Source organism: Chroicocephalus ridibundus, chromosome 2 (genome assembly GCF_963924245.1).
Source record: "Chroicocephalus ridibundus chromosome 2, bChrRid1.1, whole genome shotgun sequence".
Taxonomy (NCBI): domain Eukaryota; kingdom Metazoa; phylum Chordata; class Aves; order Charadriiformes; family Laridae; genus Chroicocephalus; species Chroicocephalus ridibundus.
Window position 1 is genome coordinate 132,691,420 of NC_086285.1, and position 18,575 is coordinate 132,709,994.

General features: G+C 41.7%; 1 protein-coding gene across 2 annotated transcripts in view; it reads left to right on the top strand.

The window, feature by feature from the left end:
* Positions 1–5,397: 5,397 nt before the first annotated feature.
* SULF1 (sulfatase 1) overlaps positions 5,398–18,575 on the top strand; it is a 153,340-nt gene continuing 140,162 nt past the window's right edge. Inside the window, exons 1-2 of one of the 2 annotated variants that reach the window (XM_063327023.1) lie at positions 5,398–5,478; positions 16,156–16,268. The gene's annotated coding sequence lies outside the window, so the exon portion shown is untranslated. Of the gene's footprint in view, positions 5,479–5,687; positions 5,793–16,155; positions 16,269–18,575 lie in introns of those variants that run through there. The other variant, XM_063327026.1, reaches the window with a different exon arrangement.

Here is an 18,575-nt window from a genome sequence, read left to right on the forward strand (position 1 = left end):
CTGCTCTTTTCTCCTTCTGTGCTGTTCCCTATCCATACTCCCTTCACATATCCCTCCCATCACTAATTCCTACACCGTCTAAAATGCCTTTGAGTCCTATTTCAGTTCTGGTGTTCAATAGATGTGAGTCCCATTGATTTATGCCAGGGCTGAATTTTGTCCTCATAGCATACCAAATTGCTTCTGCACACACATGGAATGCCAAATCAGTGTACAGGCATACTACTTTGTAACTACTTTATTACTCATTTACACTTGGCATGAAATTTATACACTTATTTATGTCACTGCTGAGTCTGGACTATTATATAAATTTGATCCTGTATGAAGCTGGCTGGTTTTGAAGACCGGCAGTGGATACAGCACCCATCCCTTGTAAATTATTGGCTCAAATTCTAATCAAGTCATTAAACCAAACTAACCAAAACCTCTTTCTGTGCGATGCCGTTGTGAAAATGAGGTTGGTCTCCTCCCAGTTCCCAGTACATGTGTGTCAACACCACAGTTGACTCTAATTAGCACCCTTGCTGGCTACAAAGGCTCCCAAGCCAAGGATTTAAGCAGGCAGGGAGACAGAACCCTTTGTCCTGGCCTCAGGTCACGGCAGGTTGATGAACAAGCAAGTCCTACTTCTGCCTTAGCTATAGCTGCCTTCTATTTTCTGGGACTAGCAGCCTGGCACCTTCCTCAAGCGTGTTGTTTTCATAAAAAACATTTAACTCTAGTCTCATGGTATAATATAGGGACTTTCTCTCGTTTTCTCTCGTTTTTAGGGAAGTTTTAGAGTTAATAGGACTTTGGTCTGAGCAGGGATTACAGGATTTTGACCCCTCTGGGATCTTTGTCCTAGATTTCAGCCTTGGCAGGTGGAGCACTCTGTAACCAGTTGACATTTTAGTGGCTAGTTTGTGAGTCAAATATCTTGTTTTATGTTTTCCTTTTTGGTTTGGATGAATTTATATGGGTTTCTGAAATATTTGGGAAGTTGCATGAGCTTCGTGGTGCCACTGCACCTTCCTTGAGCCAAAGAAGTTGCTTTCCTCATTGAGAAATCTCACTTCAAAAGAAGTTGTGGTGCTTTTTAAATTACAGTTTCAGATGGCTTTTATTTCCAAATGTCTGCATCACTCAGAAAATCTGAGTTTATCCTGGTTTGTGGTACTTCTGATTTATTTTTCCTGTTTAGAGGGGTCTTTTTTTTCTACATGTGTCCACTTTCTTCATACACACACACACAAAAAAAAAATTGGAGTGACCTCTGGTCTTATTTCGGTTTGAGGAAAGAAAATAAGAATGTAAAAAGATTCTGGATCTCAGCCATTGCAATGAAAAACATCTGCTGAAGCCTTTGCAAGCATAAATTTATCTTACCATGGGCATGATTACTAATTAAAAGTCAGATTCTTTTTTCTAATGAGTTATTTTGGCTTTGTAATCTGAAAAAGAAAAGGTAGAAACCTGTTGCACTTTGGTGCTGCTGTAAAGCAGAGATGAACAAATTTTATTCTGGGCGCTACCTGATGGTGGTCCAGAGAGCTGGATGATCACACAGTGCTGGCTCCTTTGCTCTCTTTCTCACTGCTAAATTACATAAAATAGTTCCCTACTGTTGTGTTTCCATGTAAGCAACCAAACAAAGTACTATGGAGGAATTGCGGAGTCCCAAATCAGAGGAGCAGCTTCTATGACTGTCAGTGTGAAAGGCAGTTTGAGGCAAATCTGTAAAACTACTATTCATATTTCAACCAATCTATCATACCCGAGGAATGCAATGTCTCCAGAGTTGCAAGGACACCAAATTCCTATGGCCAAGGATAGTTTCGGCAGTCTGGCTATGAATGCGTATTACACAGTCTCGCTGGGATACCAAACTGTTTTGGGATATGTGTCGGAGTCAGGACTTGCCCTCGCCTGAGTCATAACAGCGGATCTGAAGAGACAGAAGCGGCCAGACCTGGAAGGGCGTCAGCCCTGCTCCGGGGCTGGGCAGGGAGCCCTCAGGAGAGGAGTCTGCGGAGGTCCCTGTGCTCTCTCCCCCCACAAGAAATTTTGGTGAAGAAACAGAAAAACACTCTTCCCCACAACAGGTCCCATCACACAGCTTTCTTCAGTGTGGAATTTGTATATAATTGCACTGATGAAACCATTCCCCGGGATTTATTTTCTGGGACTTCTACAGATTTAACAAGGAAAGTGAACTGTGGTGAATGAGTGCTCTGTATAGTTCTGTTCAAACTAAAAATGTAACTTTTACAGAAAATACCCTCTTCATGCCCCTGTATTGTTGTTTTGTATTGATGGGGTTTTTTCATCCCCCAAACCCATATCTAATCTAAAGGCATAAATCACTTTCCAAGATACAGCAAATTCAACGGTGTGCTATGCTGCCTCAAACAGTTGGCTAACGAATCTGGTCATGGACTGACTTAGCAATGTTTGATAGAAATTGTAAATGATGCCTGTTTTTATTGGAGTGAAGTAACATTTAAGCATAGGTAATACAGATGATAAACTTGCAACACCAGCAAACTGAAAAACACATGGGACCCGAACGTGTGCCAATTCAAATACAGTTTTATTAAACGCACCTGATTTTAAGCTACCTTTTAGTATTCCATTTAGCAGTTTAATGAAAAACAGTTATAACATAGTTGGGGTTTTTTTCTGTGTTCAGAATTCAGCAAGCTACACAGCTGACATGCATATCGAGTTAGGCAGACGGCATCAGAAAAATACAATGAAGGTCTTTACTGTAAGCAAATATAGGACATCCATGTGGCCTTCTAAGCCAACACATCATTTGCACAGTCTGCTGAGAACATCCGAAGCAGAAGCTATCAGTGTTTCCTTGACACCTTTTAGCATAAAGACTGTATCATGAATTAAAGAGCTCAAGCTGTTGACTACAAGGGCTCCGGCATTCTGACTAGAGAATGGTACCTAGCAGTGTCCATTCTTACATTAACATCTGCAGCCATTGAAACGGCCACTTGCTCCTGAAGGCAGGGGAGCAGTCTATTATGGACATGTTACAGAGTCCTCTTTCAGCTGCTGTTTGGCTGAAGTGCCAGGTGCAAAAGATGTGCTCAAAAAGAGACTATAGAAGAGGGTAATGGTCACATCGATTATAAACCGATAATTGCTCACTCACTATTTCCTCAGCATTCAACCGACTAGCTGTTTCAGCAATTATTTTCCTGTTCTTTATTTCTATTAATGGTGTGCCCAATATTGGGGACTGTTTCTCTCCTTTATAGCTCTAACCCGCTATTGAAATCCTGGAAGTGTAATGTATAGCATTAGCCCTGGTGTGTATGATTAATGTAATCACAAGCTTAGCTCTGGAAGGAATCCACCCTGTAGTTTACATTAGCTGTTAGATGACCTAAAATTCTCCCCTCTCCCCCATCCCCGTGCAAAGAACTGGTTCCATGTTTTTACTTTTCTGTTATCCTTACGATTTTGCTAAGTCTGATGAAAGAGCTGACTGCCTGCCATTTTCCACATTCGCAGTAACCTTATAGTTCTGAGTTCTGTTTTTAGATGCACAGGGATGATGAGGGTCACAGAGCACCATACGTCTTTGTTAGATTAGCTACTGCATCTGTGGCTGCTGATTTATATAGGTTAGAATACAACAGTTCAGAAAGATATTCACAAAAGCCTGCAAGCATTTCTTTTTCTTTTTTTTTAATTGACAAATCTTCATTTTTTTTTTTTTTTCCAGCTGAGGTATTATGAGGAGTGACACCCTTTGTGTAAGTAATCAAATCATTGCTTTTTAAAGATAGGCAAATCACGACCATTGAATTTTGTTGGTTATAATTTCTTTTCTCAAGTAAGAAATCTTGGCTTACATAAGGATTTCAAGATCAAATGTAAGTTGACTATATTTTATTTAGGGTCTATAAATGTAGATTCTGCTTAAAAAAAAAAAGTTATACAAAATTTAATTCCATGGCACCATATACCAGTAAGTAAAAGAGGCTAAAAGAAACAAAACCTGCAATTCCCCTTTCTCTGAGAAAAAGAAAATGAACTATTTGAAGAGACCAATTATGGAAGCTGAGATCAATATAGCATTAAAACTCAGTTAGGATGAAATGCCAGACGATGACAGATTATCATATGAATTAGATCTTTGCTAGAAGGAACAATTATCACAGCACCTGTTAGAAGCTTTCTGTTGTTATTTCGGTACAGCAAATCTCCTCTTATCGATGAACAAAAACCTCAATAATATTGACTAAAAAAAAATGCTGGCAGATTCCCTACTGTGGTAAAGAAGTTGGGGATCAGTGTAACAGAGAAAGTGCCCACTAAAATGTGGCAGGTTGCAGGTGGGAGATGAAACTGATCAAATTGTTTTTAAGATTTCTCTAGAATATGAGATTCCTCACAGTTATCCACAAAGCTGGTGATATTCATGAGCCCAGAGCAGTTTTCTCGATAGCGGCAAGGCGGCTTTGAGTGGCAGTAGCTACATACTACCGTGGGTAGTTTTGAGATAAAGACTGGATTCAGCCAGTGAATTAAGATACCATACAAATCCCCAACAACAACTGGAGTCAAAAATGATTCCCTCCCATACAGATTAAGCAGAAATAAAAGGCAAGGGTCTCTGGGGTTATTGTTTGTGCTGTTGGAAAGGGGACTGGTGAAACTCAGAAATACACAGAGTCCATGCTCTGGCCTGCCTTGCTGTCAATGTATGCTAATTGTTTTATTTCTAACCTTAGAAAACTCAAGGCTAGCAAATCTGGGGCAAGCTAATCTGTCTAATCCTGTGTTTCAATGTCATTCAGCCACAAACAAAATTTGCTGCGTGAATCATTTGTCGTTTTTGATGAGCGTTATTAAATCTATTCTGGCCATATCAGAATAAGGGATGAGTCTACCCCAAAGAAAGTCAAAGCAGATCCCTTTACTACAAGCACTGTCAAACACCTGCTTCTTCTCCAGGCAGGCATCTCCCTGCCTCCCTGGGCAGTCTGCTTGCTGTCGGATGATGGGGTCTTACTTTGCCCCTTCCATTTTGAAGTGCTGCTTTCTGATGGCAGCTCACAAGCCTGGGAGAAGCCAGCAGCCCTTCCTCATCCTTTCAGTACAGTGCTGTACAGAAATTCCCATCCGCACTGCCCTGTGAGGAGGACAGCATGTACAGAAAATAAACATAAATTTTCTCGGGGCTATTGCACCCAAATATAGGGCAGGGAGCACAATCCTTACCTCGGTGCTGTGGTGCCGGCGGAGCGGGGCTGCCGGAGGGAGCCTGCGCCGAGGAGCTGGGCTGCATGGCAATGCCACCGCCTGGCCGCTGCATTGTGTGAGTGCCCTAATTGGAAATGCCAGGTCCCATCCATCCAGCAAAGCGTGCTGAAAGCACAGTCGCCTGCCCGGGCTTGGGACTGTCATACCCTGCTCCTGGCTGAGACATGAACTATAATCACGGCCAGACAGTATAGGGGACTACTTGCGGTGAGTACTGCATGTGGCAATACGTGGGAAGGGGTTTAAGCCCCTTGTTGCAGTTACATAGGATGTTGTTCTGTGTTCGCTCTCTTTCCTGAACTTTTAACCTCATCCTACCTCTATCCATGCTCAAAATGACAGCCAACGAAAAGGGAGGGGGCGGGGGAATGCTTTCCATTCCTTTCTCTGTCTGAATATGCAAATATACAAATATGCTTAAGCTGGCCATAGGCTTTGGTACCGCTTTCTCCCCTGCTGAGTGACTCCATCCTTCCAGGCAATGTGGCGATCCCCATGAGTAAAAGGGAGATTATTTCAAGGTAAGGTACTTTATTGTAGGACAGATGCCAAAAGAAAGCAAGAAAGCACTTAGTTTTAATGGACAATGGTTTTACTGATGCTCTCAACTTTGAGCTAACATATGGGGCGTTATGAGCTAAGTCATCCAACTGTATGTACTCACATTTCCAAAAAAGAAAACATTTTAAGGAGTATAACCTCTTAATGTTACTGGAGAAGGCTATTCGCTTTCCAGTTCACTTCTTGCTGATTTGTGGATATTAAAAATGAAAAGCCAAAAATAGTTCTTAACTTTGCCAGCAAGATCCACATCAATGCATGTCTGTCAGTGCTACCCACTTAGCCTGTGGTTCCTCTGAGTTACTCGACAGAGGGTCAGAGACATTCTGACAGCTCCACAATGGGAGTAAGATGTGGTGACGAGCTCAAGAGCCAGAGATGTCGACAGGATCACCAAATATCCAACGGCCTTGAAAACCAGAACTCTGAGCTGTGGAAACACAGTAAGTTTGTCTAATGTAGGAAAGGCAATCTTGCATGAAATGGGTCCTTCAGACAGAATCAGAGGATACCTGGAGATACCGGGGTGCCTAAGCATTTATGCATCCTATTTATGGACTGCCGGCCTACCCAAAAAGGGCTGAAGTCACTGTGCAGCTGACTATCAAACTTTAATCCATCATATTTTTACAACCGAGAGTTGTTAAGTGGCAATCTTTTTACACTCCTCGAAGAAATTCCAGTAGAAAAAAAATCTAAATTAATTTTTCTCCATTTGGTATTTTCTCCTAGTAAGTATCTGTGGCACTGTATGGTGCATTTTCAGTGGAATAAAATTATTTTGTTTAGTTCACTACTTTCTTTCTCAAAGTACCTCATAGCCTGCAAGGAAAATAACAAAAATCATAATCATTCTTGGTTTATATTTTGCAAGAGCAGGGGTAACTATGGCTTAGGGTTAGGTTTGGAATTTATGAATATATACCTTGTAATCTGGTATCTACACTTTTGCCCTCTGGACTTGTGCAGTTAAATTTTAGATGACACAGGCTTAGATTTCCTATTTTACCACAGACTTGGTTAATTACGTAAGTCTGCTGTGCACTGGCTTCCCAAATGGTGTTGAACAATGATGGTGGGTCATTTCAAATTTCCAGAGTTACAAATGGGAGGTAGTGGTAAGTTCATCACATGCTATGTGAAGCCTATGATTCTGTTAGCTGCCTGTGATACTGGCAGCTAAGCAGCTAAAAAGGCTTCGCATGTTGAGGAAACTTAGAATGGAAGGTTGGCATAAAGTGCACTTAAAAATCTATGATGTTTTGTCTAGATACTATTATTACTTCATGGACCCACTGTGAAATACCTAATAACTGTAGAGGGAAGGCTGAAAAAAGGAAAATTTTTTTTGCCTCCTGGGCACTCAGAGCGTAGCTATAGTTAGCAGCTACTTGTTGAAACTGAAATCTTGTCTTGGTTAATGAACTGCAGTATAAGGTATGTAAGATCCAGCAGGGGCATGATTCCATCATGGTTGCCGCATCTGACGGAGACGGACCTGAAGGTGTGGAGTTAGGTGAAAAGTTCTCACCACTAGCAAGGAGGAAGGTCCTGCTCCTCTTTCGCAAGTCTCTCCCCTTGCCCACTCCCCACCATGTTATCCCGCCGCTTTATTTTGGCACTCTCTTCCATGAGCCAGCTCAGCTCCCCACGCAGACGGGAAGGGGAGCAAAGGCATGGGCAATTCTCTTCTGGTTTTGGTGAGTTAAATCTCTCAGCTAATGGACTCTGCCATGAGGCAAGTGTGGGAGGAAGGCAAGAGATGAGGAAGGAAAGAGGCAGAGCGACAGCCCGTGGAAGGAGCAGGGCAAAGGAGAGCAAGCAGGAGGATGCCAGCTTAGCGTGTGAAACCACAGCTGGAACGTGGGCTGGGGGCGGAGAAGTACCACCATGCAACACTCTGCCCAGCTTCCTTGACCTGAAAAAAGAACTTCTTAGAAAATCTGCCACTGTGTTGGGAATGCTTATACTTCAATAATAACATGTCTTTTGTCAAAAAGATGAGTAATTTGGATCTGGGACAAAGCAAAAGGAAATTTTGATTTGTCTTGCAGACAGGATGTGAGTGTTTATTTGAGCAACGGATACTTCTGTTTTTAAAGAATTGTGTGATACACTTCTTGTTCCGCTATGGACTAAGGCAGCCAGCTACTCCTATATCTTTTTGAAGCTACCGTACTCTTCTTTTCACCTCCTGACTTAAAGATGGTCCCTGGAATAGGCTGCAGGGCAAAACTTATGAACTGCGTGCAGAAAAGTGTAGGTGTCCAGCTGACAGTCCACAAGTGTGATGCAGATGTTTCAAATCATATTTATGTCCCACAAATGTCTATTGGATAAGCAGCAACTGAAGTGTAAAGTCCCAGATAGAGGGATTATATTGAAATCCATATGGCCTAGTCACCAAATGTTAAAAATACATATGGGTATTTCAGTCACAATTAAAAATGCTTTGTTTATGCTCTTATACTATCAGTTACGCACAAAGCGATCATGTGGTGGTTCTTGCCAAGCTCTGATTTTTAGTTATTAGAAAGATTTACAAGGAGAGGTAAAATACTGTGGGATCTTAAGGGTTAAATTAGACAGTTTCAGGTAAAATAGGCTAAATATCCTTCATAGATCTAGTGGGTGGAAAATCTGACTATCTTCCACCATAGTCTCCACAGAAAACTTGCTGGTTTCCTTTTCCTACAGAGATATGCAGAGAGCAGTAGACTAGCGCTAAATCACTCTCAGGCCCTGCCATTTACTTACTGTCCACGTTGCAATCAGAGGTACGTACATATATTAGAGCTAGAGTTAATCTCAGGTCCTGATAACAGTGGAGCATCGCTGACAGCAACTAAATAGGCAAAGTCCTGCTGTCTCATTGCTGCGGTAAGTACCATCCCCCTCTCACCAGCAACTTTAAACTTATTTGGTATTCTGCAGTCGAACCTCCAGCTGTAGTGCAGATGTAGCCTCTGATGAGCCTGTTTAAAGTCCTGCTCCCACTGTCCTAGTGGCTTTTCCTGGGATGGTTTGTACTGCAGTGGTATCCTAAGCAAGAAATCATCCTCAGCGTTTGCCTGGATGCCTTTCAGATGGCACAATATTGGGAAATCTGGGTGACCCTTCAGAGTTTCTGTAACATCTCAGCCCAAAAAATGGGTGAGGAGTAGGTGCAGAGGCAGCTGTCACAAGTCATCTGCCGCTGTCTGCAGAGGAAAGCAGAAAGGGTACCCTGCGCCTTTTCCCATTCCCCTGAATTTAGCCAAAGAAAATAACCTAGAGGCAGAAGGAAAGAAGAAACTGAGTAGTTGTTCCTGAGACTGTGGCAGCTAGCTGATTCAGTGAAGAGAGGAAGATACATTTCTTTAAACTGATAGTGGTAAAACACCATTATGGGACAGTAATGTAAATTGTATTATCAGTATGTGAAAAAACCACAATGAAGACAGAGCTTTTTGGGGTCAGAGCCAAGAGAAGCTTCTACAACAAGGCTCCAGTGGGGCCACGGCATTGCAGTGGGAATGGGCCCCAGCTACGCTTTCCCCACTGTTCAACAGCTTCACCCCAGTCAGCTGCAACCCCTCAGCGGGGTCTAGCACCACTGTTTGCCCTCTCCTCACTCCACTCATGTATCTCCAAAGCAGAAGCTGTTTTATGGAGGTCTCCAGGATCACAAGTTTTGTGTATTAGGGTAAGCATAACTAAGTCCCCAGTACAGTTTAAGAAATTGCAAGTTGGGTACTTAACCAAGGCAGAAAAAGTCAACTGCGAGGAAGGGTTAAACTGCAGATCGTCACAGACACCTATGGCTCCAGGCCTCATTTGGAAGTGTGCTGGGCTCAAATGCTCTGTTCAAGCACATGTCCATCAGACAGACTACCAGAGAGACAGCATTTGCAAAAAATATGACTGCCTGATTTTTCTGGGACATAGGATTCATATGCTCCTCTGCGAGTTTTAAATTAGTTGGAATGTCCAACTGCTTCCTTTCATGAGAAATGTTTTCTGACAAGAGCATTGCTGACCCATCCGTTTGCAGCTAGGAACACTTTGGCTGGATACTGTTATGATGTATAGAATAGCTAATCATTCTTCTGCACACAGTCATTTTTTAATGAGCAGCAAGATCCTGAGAAGAATAAAATAATTCCTCCAAACCAAGAACTTAACTCACTTTGAAATTAAATCAGAAACCCCAAATGAATGTACCGACTAATCTGTATGAATGTTCTGCCTAGGATGGATGACCAGTTGGTCTAAGCATACTTCATTAACCGTATGACAGCAAAACCTACTGTAGATGGAGTACTTAAAAATTAAAGGGTCCAATATTTCCCAGACATTTTATTTTTTTTCCCTGAGCCTAGGTCCTTACTAATTAGGGAAGTCCAGTTTTATAGGTGGAGCAATACCAAAAAAGTACCAATAAAATTTTTAAAGCTCTCTAAAACATTTTAATACCTTATTTCATGTGGTATATACAGAGTTATGATGGTTTGTAAGGTATAAAGTTTTTTATTAGCTCTCCATTGGGAAGACGGCATAAGTCAATCATCGCTTTGCAACTCATTTAATGCACATCACCACAGCATTTGACTAGCATACATATCACAAATTGAAGTCAGTAAAATATTTGACTCAGCAGCCCATTACACACTCACACAAAGAGAGAGTTAACTACAAACTAATTTAGGGAATTAGTGGTCAGTTGCAAAACACAGCATAAACACATACACTTTTCTCCAGATTATGCTATATTATTCCCAAAAGCTTCTAGGTTTCACAGTGTTTCCCCCAAAGAATGTGTGGTACAAAAATGGTAAAAGTAAGTGACTTGTGCTTTAACATCTTTTTATGAAACAAATGGTAAAACTGATATGGGAAACATTCATTTTCCCCCTCTCCCTTTACCTCCTTCCTCCTTTCCTCATAATTTAGAGAGTTTCACTTCAAATAAGTTAAGCAGGACTAATAGGTTCCTCTTGCAGATGCCTGCTACTTTGTGTGCTTGATGTCATCTGACAAACTCAGAGGCTGTAAGACCTCAGTCGGCCTGGCCTCAAAGTGCGTAGTGATGGTGACACCACACATAGTGCAATCTTTTCTCAGGCAATCATTGCTCTTGATTTCCCTCTTACGCAGGAGGCTAAATGCAGGGGGGGAAATGGGGCAACTAGCAGAGCATCCCAGGAGGCATCTATATGTGTCCAAAAGAGAAGAGAGGCTGGGTCATTCTCTGTTATTCTTTATGTCATCAGCAGAGCATCAGGAGATTAATCATGTTTTCAGCTGAGAATTTCCTCTGAATTACAAAAGTCTTGGTTAAAAACCTCCTCCTGTTTATCATGGAACAGACACAGATGGCTGTAGTATATAGTGTTTTGTTGTTTTATGATATAGCATACCAATCTTCTATAATGAACTTGAAGCTTGATGTGTGCAGCAGTGCAAAAAAAAATTTTAAAAAAAAGTACTGAACAGGAGCAGATGAAAGCCCCAGATATACAAGTGTTTGTGAAACAAGGATTTTAATTGAGATCTTCAGACATTTAAGGAGTAAAGACTGTTCCTTCTAGTAAAATGATAAGAATTATTTCAAACTATTTCTATTAATATTGGTCTGTACCAGCTGTATTTATAGAAGGCACACTTTTCAAGGCTACATGTGGCCAAGAAGTGAAAATTTGCTTGATTGACATTGGAACAAACAAATGATCTCCTGGAGTTGTTTTCATGGAAATGTGAGAAAAGCCTGCTGGTTACATCGTTTACCTGAAATCTGGAACACCAGATTAAAAATTGCTATGCTGTCCAATTTGAAACAGGGATATGAACAATAGACTAGAGAAATGTGATAACCATTGGGGTTATAAAACCAGTCTTGCATTGGCTTGGATGTTCAATCGTTTATAGAAAACTGAATATTCCCAATAAGAGACTAAAAACTTGGCAACAGAGAATAAAAATGTATTATTCCTTGACAACCTTTTGAAAATCTATCTACAACAGGCTGAAATATATATATATTTGAAAATTGCAGAGTTGCAAAAAATTCCAGTGCACTGAACATGCTCCATCCTCACACAGCTCTGATATGTCAGCTGGGTCAATTGTGTACCTTCCCAGAGCTGCAAGAGAGGTACCGGTCTCCCCTGACATTACTTGATATTTACTAGACTGGAAAAAAGATTGCATATGAATTTAACATATTGTTTGCCATAAAACAAAGGAGAAAGAGGAAGAAACAACCTAACTAATATAGAAAGCTACAGATTTTGAAAGAGGCAGGAATAAGCATGCAAAACATGCGTGTAGATGAATGAGACTTATAGGAGTCAAAGGACACTGGGATAGCTTAGAAATAGAAGAGCGATTTTAAAAATGGTATAGTTATGAACATTCCACCCCTCACTAGGAAATAAATAACCATAAGAGTATATTTGACTTCTCCATCCCTCAGTAGCTGGTCTACAAAGGGCGTGATATCCTGCTTCATTTTATTCAAGAAGCTGGGAACCCAAATCTTCAAGAAGCTGGGAACCCAGACTTCTGCTGGGGAACATCAAAGTGTTGTCAGTTTTTCAATTTTCCTTTTTTCAAAAAATGGTCAAAAAAACAGGTAGATGTTACCAAAGCAGTTCAAACCACATAAAATCTCAGGCCAATTTGGCCTTTGAGCCACTCAAACCAAAGCCAATCCATCTCAGGCTTCAGCCAGAATGACGATAATCTGAGAAACTTCAGGATTCTCTTGCATACGCCCAACTATAGTCTTAAACTTGTATGTGACCCATGCCTTATTAAATGACACCTTAATTTGAGAACTTCTAAGTTCTTTGAATACTTGATCATTGACTCTAAATGTTCTTTTAACTTCTTCTAACTTCCTTCTTAAAAAAAACATCAAAGTACAAAACATATTTCAAAGAGCCAGTCCTTTATCAGCAGTTAATAGCTCAGTTCTGCTGTGCATACGCAGACAAAATCCTCATTGAAGTCAGTGTCTAAGTTCAGAGAGTTCCTTTTCACTGGATCGCTTTAAATAAGTACGGAATTGCTGTCCCAGAAAGTATATGGCTCAAATTAAACTGCTACAGCAGTTAGGTTCAGGGGCTACAGCCTGGGAACTGGTGGGATTTATGACTGGGCGGGTCCATCAAAGCCATATGGTCTGGGAAGCTTAGGAAAGCCAGGGTAGATGTGGAAGAAAACTGGTGGCGAGGAAGGAAACTTGGGTGCCATTGTGGTGATTTAGAAGCACTTCTCATTGTGCTGAAGCAACGGCACATAGTGTATACTCTGTGTTGGGCTGAAGCTGTACGGAAGTGCCCACTGAAAAGATACTGCAACTCCATCAAGGCAAATGTTTGCATTTGCTTAGCAAAGAACAATAAGGAACCTCATCATCCAGACAGTTTTTGGCCCTGAGGGCTGACAGGTTGTCATCCCTCTAACTAAGGGTACCAAGAGGTGCCTGGAAAGGGGAGATGTGCATTGTGTTCTCCCCAGCTGTGCTCCACCATCATGAATATCTTGCAGGGAAGCTGGATATAGCTAGAATTTTAATGCCTTCAGCAGTGAGGATTTAGCTGCAGCTTGCTAAGATGCTACCCTATGACTGCCTGCAGCTACCTAACTCTCCACGTCTGCTGGAAACAGCCTCTTCCCACAGTTGCTGTTTGTATCTGAGGTTGTTGGAATAATGAATGGGGAATCCAGCATATTATGCCAAGCAGGTGGTGAAAGTAATTCAACATATTAGCCCAAGACCACAAAGAAAGTGATCTGAACTCCTACATAGGACTGTGAGCTGGGCAGATGAAGCATGGACCCGCTGTAGTTTCTCCCTGCAGGATGCTGCCCAGGGCAGCTGCCTGTGCTGCCAGTTCTCAGCCCTCACCTGGAAATTCTTGGGTGGATGAAGCAGTTTCATCTCTCCTTCAGTAATTCCCTGCAGGTCTTTGCTTAGACAGTAAACTCAGGGTTTCAAGTAAGTTTCACTCAGCAAATTATATTTAACACCGTAATATGAAAGCCGTGCTTACAGTATGAGGACAGATATTCACCTCCGTGGTAAGCCATGGCTCTTTGCCATTTTACACCATGGAGAGCAATTTATAAAGAGAATGTATTCAATTATCAGATAAATAAATCCAGTAATATTTATAATCATTTAAACATTATAATCATTATTAACCTCATCTTCCTTCTGTAAATCACGAATTTTTTCTGAAAATAAATTTGCATGTGATCTTTCATATTTACTAGAGTGTGAGATTAATGCAAACATGTTATTTTTATATATGATGTATAATAGATGTCTTTTTTTTTTTTTAAAACTTGTGCTTATTGTATAACTCTTCCCAAATGACTCCATTTGGAAGCACTGCTTTCATAATGACCACATCTCAGATTAGGTTTTTCTTTAATGCTCAAGTTAAAGGACTACTTGGTGAACACTTGCAGTCAGATGGATTAACAAAAATCTTAACTACGAATCACCTTTGGAGTTGGCAACATCTTGTGCTCTATAGCAGAAAACTCTGAGGAAGCTTCTCCACAGTAGCAACAATATCAGCTGTGAATTAGTACAACAGGTATTTCCAAAGTCATACAATCATTTTGTGATTTTGGGTAATGGGGGTTTTTTTGTTCACTTGAGCCAATCATGGCGATGCTTTTGTTAAATTTAACTGTGGACTAAGGCTTGTGCTGCACCGTAGAGAACTTCTCCACTTTTTCCCTCTGAGAAAACATACAACTCCTATCCCACTTCATGCACGGTTTGCCAAGTTTGAGCACGTGTTTTCAGGCATGAAAAAGGCTGGTTTTGCCTTATTAAGACATTGACATGAATATCCCTGGAGGAGCAAGGAAAAGCTTAAACATTGAAATGAGGCTTTGGGATGAAAGTTCTCTCATTCATTTATTTGTTGGTTGTGTGTGTGTGTGTGCGGAGATTTAATGAATACCGCAAGTCAGAGAGTGGATATGAATGTAGGTATTCACATACAGCGAAATATTTATATACTTTTCGTATGAGCTTAGTGTTGAATCAGAGGTTAGAGATGAACATTATTCGTTAGTGCCAAAAGATATCTACCTCCATTTAAGAAAACATATATATCTACTGTCTTGCTTGAAAGGCCAAAGAACTGAATTCTCTGTGTAGATCCCAGGTCACTTTTGTGCCTGCTATAATGCTTCTGGATGTTCTCTCATGCCCTGTTCTGTCCTCAACCCTCACTGCTCACACTGTCATAAAACTGTTACAGGAAAACTCTTCTTCCCATTTCAATGACCACTGGTTTTAAAAAAAAAAAAAAAAAAAAAAAAAAAGAAGAAGAAAAAAAATCCTAAGACCTTTCTAGATTTATACAATTTGAAGTGAACTAACAATCCTGTGTATCACCTTCTTCCCAACTTCCTCTGAACTGAGCGTACAGCGTATAGCAGAATTCGAGACTGGCTAATGCAAGTCTCTTAAAAGGGGCCCCTTGTGTTCTTTGGGATATGAGGAGATTGTAGTTTCTCAGTAGTGAGCTCCCTTGGTGAATTGCTTCAGCTCAGAAAACACGTGTGAAGCACCTTGCCAATTCACTTCCCGCACCACCCTCCAGCACTGCTCCTGATTCTGCTGGGGACTGGGGAGCTTTCTTCCTGGGGGATTCCTAACCAAAAATTGACCAGTCCTCTTTTAAGTGTTCTTTGTAATGAACTAAGCAGATAGAACTCCTTAAGTTTCTCCCTGCGAGCTGTTTTCTCTGACCCTTGATTTACTTATTCAACTTTTTCTGTATGTAAATGTCCTTTCTAAAAAAGTCACCTTCCAGACACTTACCTGAATTTTACTATAATTAGTAATAATCATGGATGAGTGTTTTAAACTCAGTGTTTTGGGGTGTTTCATGCTCTGGGTGCCCAACGTGAGAGGACAGAAAGGGCCTGGAGCTTATGGAAACACATGCTTCTCCTTTTGAAAGGTCTAAAACTTATTTACATACAGCACAATCAAAACACAGTTAACCTCTGGTACTGATAACAGTGATCAAAAAGTCACATAAACAATGAAAGACTGGGGAAGAGGCCAAAGTTTTGGATATATACATATGAGGGCAAGTAATAGTTCCTATTAAAAGATCCCATGGTACTTTTCATATTCACTGAGACAAGACCTTATTTTTTTAAGCCTGCATCTGAATGACCCAAACACAGTAATCATGGATGCGTGTAATTTTTTTCCCCTCCTCCTGCTTGATCCCAAATTTAAATCATAATGCTGAACTCGTGACGTCACTCTCAATCATTTCCACATGGCTTCACTTGTAGGATCAAAAAGAAGGTGAAGCTCTCTCGTGCCAGCAGAAAGCTGATTTGGGGGATGGCAAGATAGTTCAATGAAATTTCTAGTAATGACAACAAGACTTCAAAGAAGCCTGCAGGTAAAGTACTATTCTTTTTCAGTAAATGTTTGTTCTGCCTCAAATTTGCCACGTTGGGAGAGGTTCAGTTTTAAAGGGGGCTGTGCTGGTAAGGAGATCCTGAATCTTCAGATGCTCCAGTTCCTTTAGAAAATCTTTCCTGAATTTAAAATCCACAGGTGAATTCCAGAAAACAAACCTCAGTGACAAACAGGGTAAGACAACAGCATGTTGGGTTGCCCAGCTTCATACTTCCATTTTCTCTGGTACGTTAGTTTTCTAAAGGTGGTATTTTGGCTCCGGTCGAATGGAAGGGCAAAGGTTACCGAATGTGAGGCTGTGACTGCTGGAAAAAGAGAACAACCACTACAATGGTGGGGAAAGGCAGGCCACCAGCGCTCAGCACCGAGAGATGTGGGAAACTGGCAAGTAGGAAGAGGATGTCATTTTCTGAGAAACCAGGAAATGAGCTCTGCGTTCAAGCATTTCTATTTATGGTATAAGAATTGCAAATATCGCAGGAGATATTTGATACTGAGATGAGGAAATATGTGTCAGGCCTTTTAGATTTAAGCCTTTGTCTTTGCATGGGCTGCTTTTGTTCAAGGAAGCAACAATGGAAAAGAAGGGATTTGAAAAGAAAAAAAAAAAAATAGGCTTCTGCCACAGCACTTCCCAAACTATTTTTCCCGTGCCCCTCTCCCAAGTGAACTCTACCGTTCGTGACCTTTCTCTCCCCCTTTCCTCCCCAACTCATCCAGCATCCAGCATTCAGGATTACAGCCGCTCATCTCAGCTTGCAGCCCTGCCAGTACCTCTCCTACTCCCCCCGTCTTTCCCAGAGGGTGAGTCCTAGTTTGGGAACTGCTGTTTCCACTGGATTCCAGTTCCTGGCAACCTATCTGTAAAATACTTTGACCAAAAGGGAGCTGTTCCCCAGAGACTGCGATGCTAATTCTGCTGTGTGGCGCTGGTGCGAATTCAGAGTAAATCTCCTGGCCGCACACCAGCATTGTCCTGCTGGGCTTGTCCCCGTATGTGTAAAATGGGAAAACCTCTACAACGCATTTTTGAAGTGTAGCACCTCACTCTTTTGCCCCTGAGGTTAGCTGCACTCTTTGGTTAGCAAAATGTCTCTATGCTTATTTCTATTCTGCCACAGCCCAAAAATGTTCTCCCTCTTCTGCCAACAGCCTTTATTAATTCAGATACTTTTCCTTCAAGTTTCATTAGTTATATGTTTTAAAGACGAAATCAAGCATTACTTGGGGGGTTGACAGACACAGTTTTCACTGCTGTTTCTGGAAGTGTGCGGGAGTAAACTGTGTAACGCGTCTATGCCAGTCTTTCCCAGAGCTAGTTCTTGTCCCCGCTTTTCATTTACACTGGTGGCTCACCAGAGCCACTGACTTGCCTGAGTGAGTGGCTGCACATCTCCTGGAAGCCACTTGCTCATCCCTTACAAGGCGGAGGCAACAGCAATCCTCAGCGCTATTTGTTTACCTATCCAAATATAGATTTTAAAGGCTTATTATAGTCATTTGACTTCGAAACATCTTGGCCCCAGAATACTGGGTAATTAAAACAAATAGACAATTTCATGGAAATTCTGCTCTTTTCTTCAAAGGTTTCTGAGTTACTGAATCATGTCCTCTCTAAACCAGTGTATCCTTCTCCTGGTGTCTGTTTATTATTTCAAGGCTGAAACATATGCATCCAAAACAAGGAAAACAATAGTGAGATGCTTTGTGGAGAGTATGGAAGTGGAGGGAAACGATTAGAAGCTGTGATCTCAGTGGTAATGCTTAGATATAAGGCGCTTGCTTGCTCATTGACCCTGAAGGGGGGACACCAGTGTGACAGGCACACCATTCCTGCATCTGAGACCCACTTAGCTTCCCTGCCGTGCACCGAAGTTGGGAGAAATTGCTAGGTGTCATCGTGGCCCATGTCATCCACGGCACCTTGCGTGCTTCCGCTTTGTGACAGTAGGTGAATTAGGAGTATACAGAGAGATGTGGGGTTTTTTTATGCCTGAAACCCGAGAGCTGCTGCTAGTGGCCGGGGATAAGTCTATCATGAACAAAATATGTCACGGTTCCAACCCTACGCAGATGAGAGGGTTTTCTGCCTGTCTCCCCTGCAGTACCGTTTGTGGTGGGATGTGGATGATCTCCCCACACGCAGCCCGCGCTGCTGCTGTGCCAGAGCCACCGGCTCATCCCGGCAGAGGATGCGAAGTGGCTCCGCAGGGACGGCAGAGAGGACGTCCATCACAGCTCCTGTCAGGCCAGCACTTGAACTTGCCTGACATGTAGGTGATTGCTA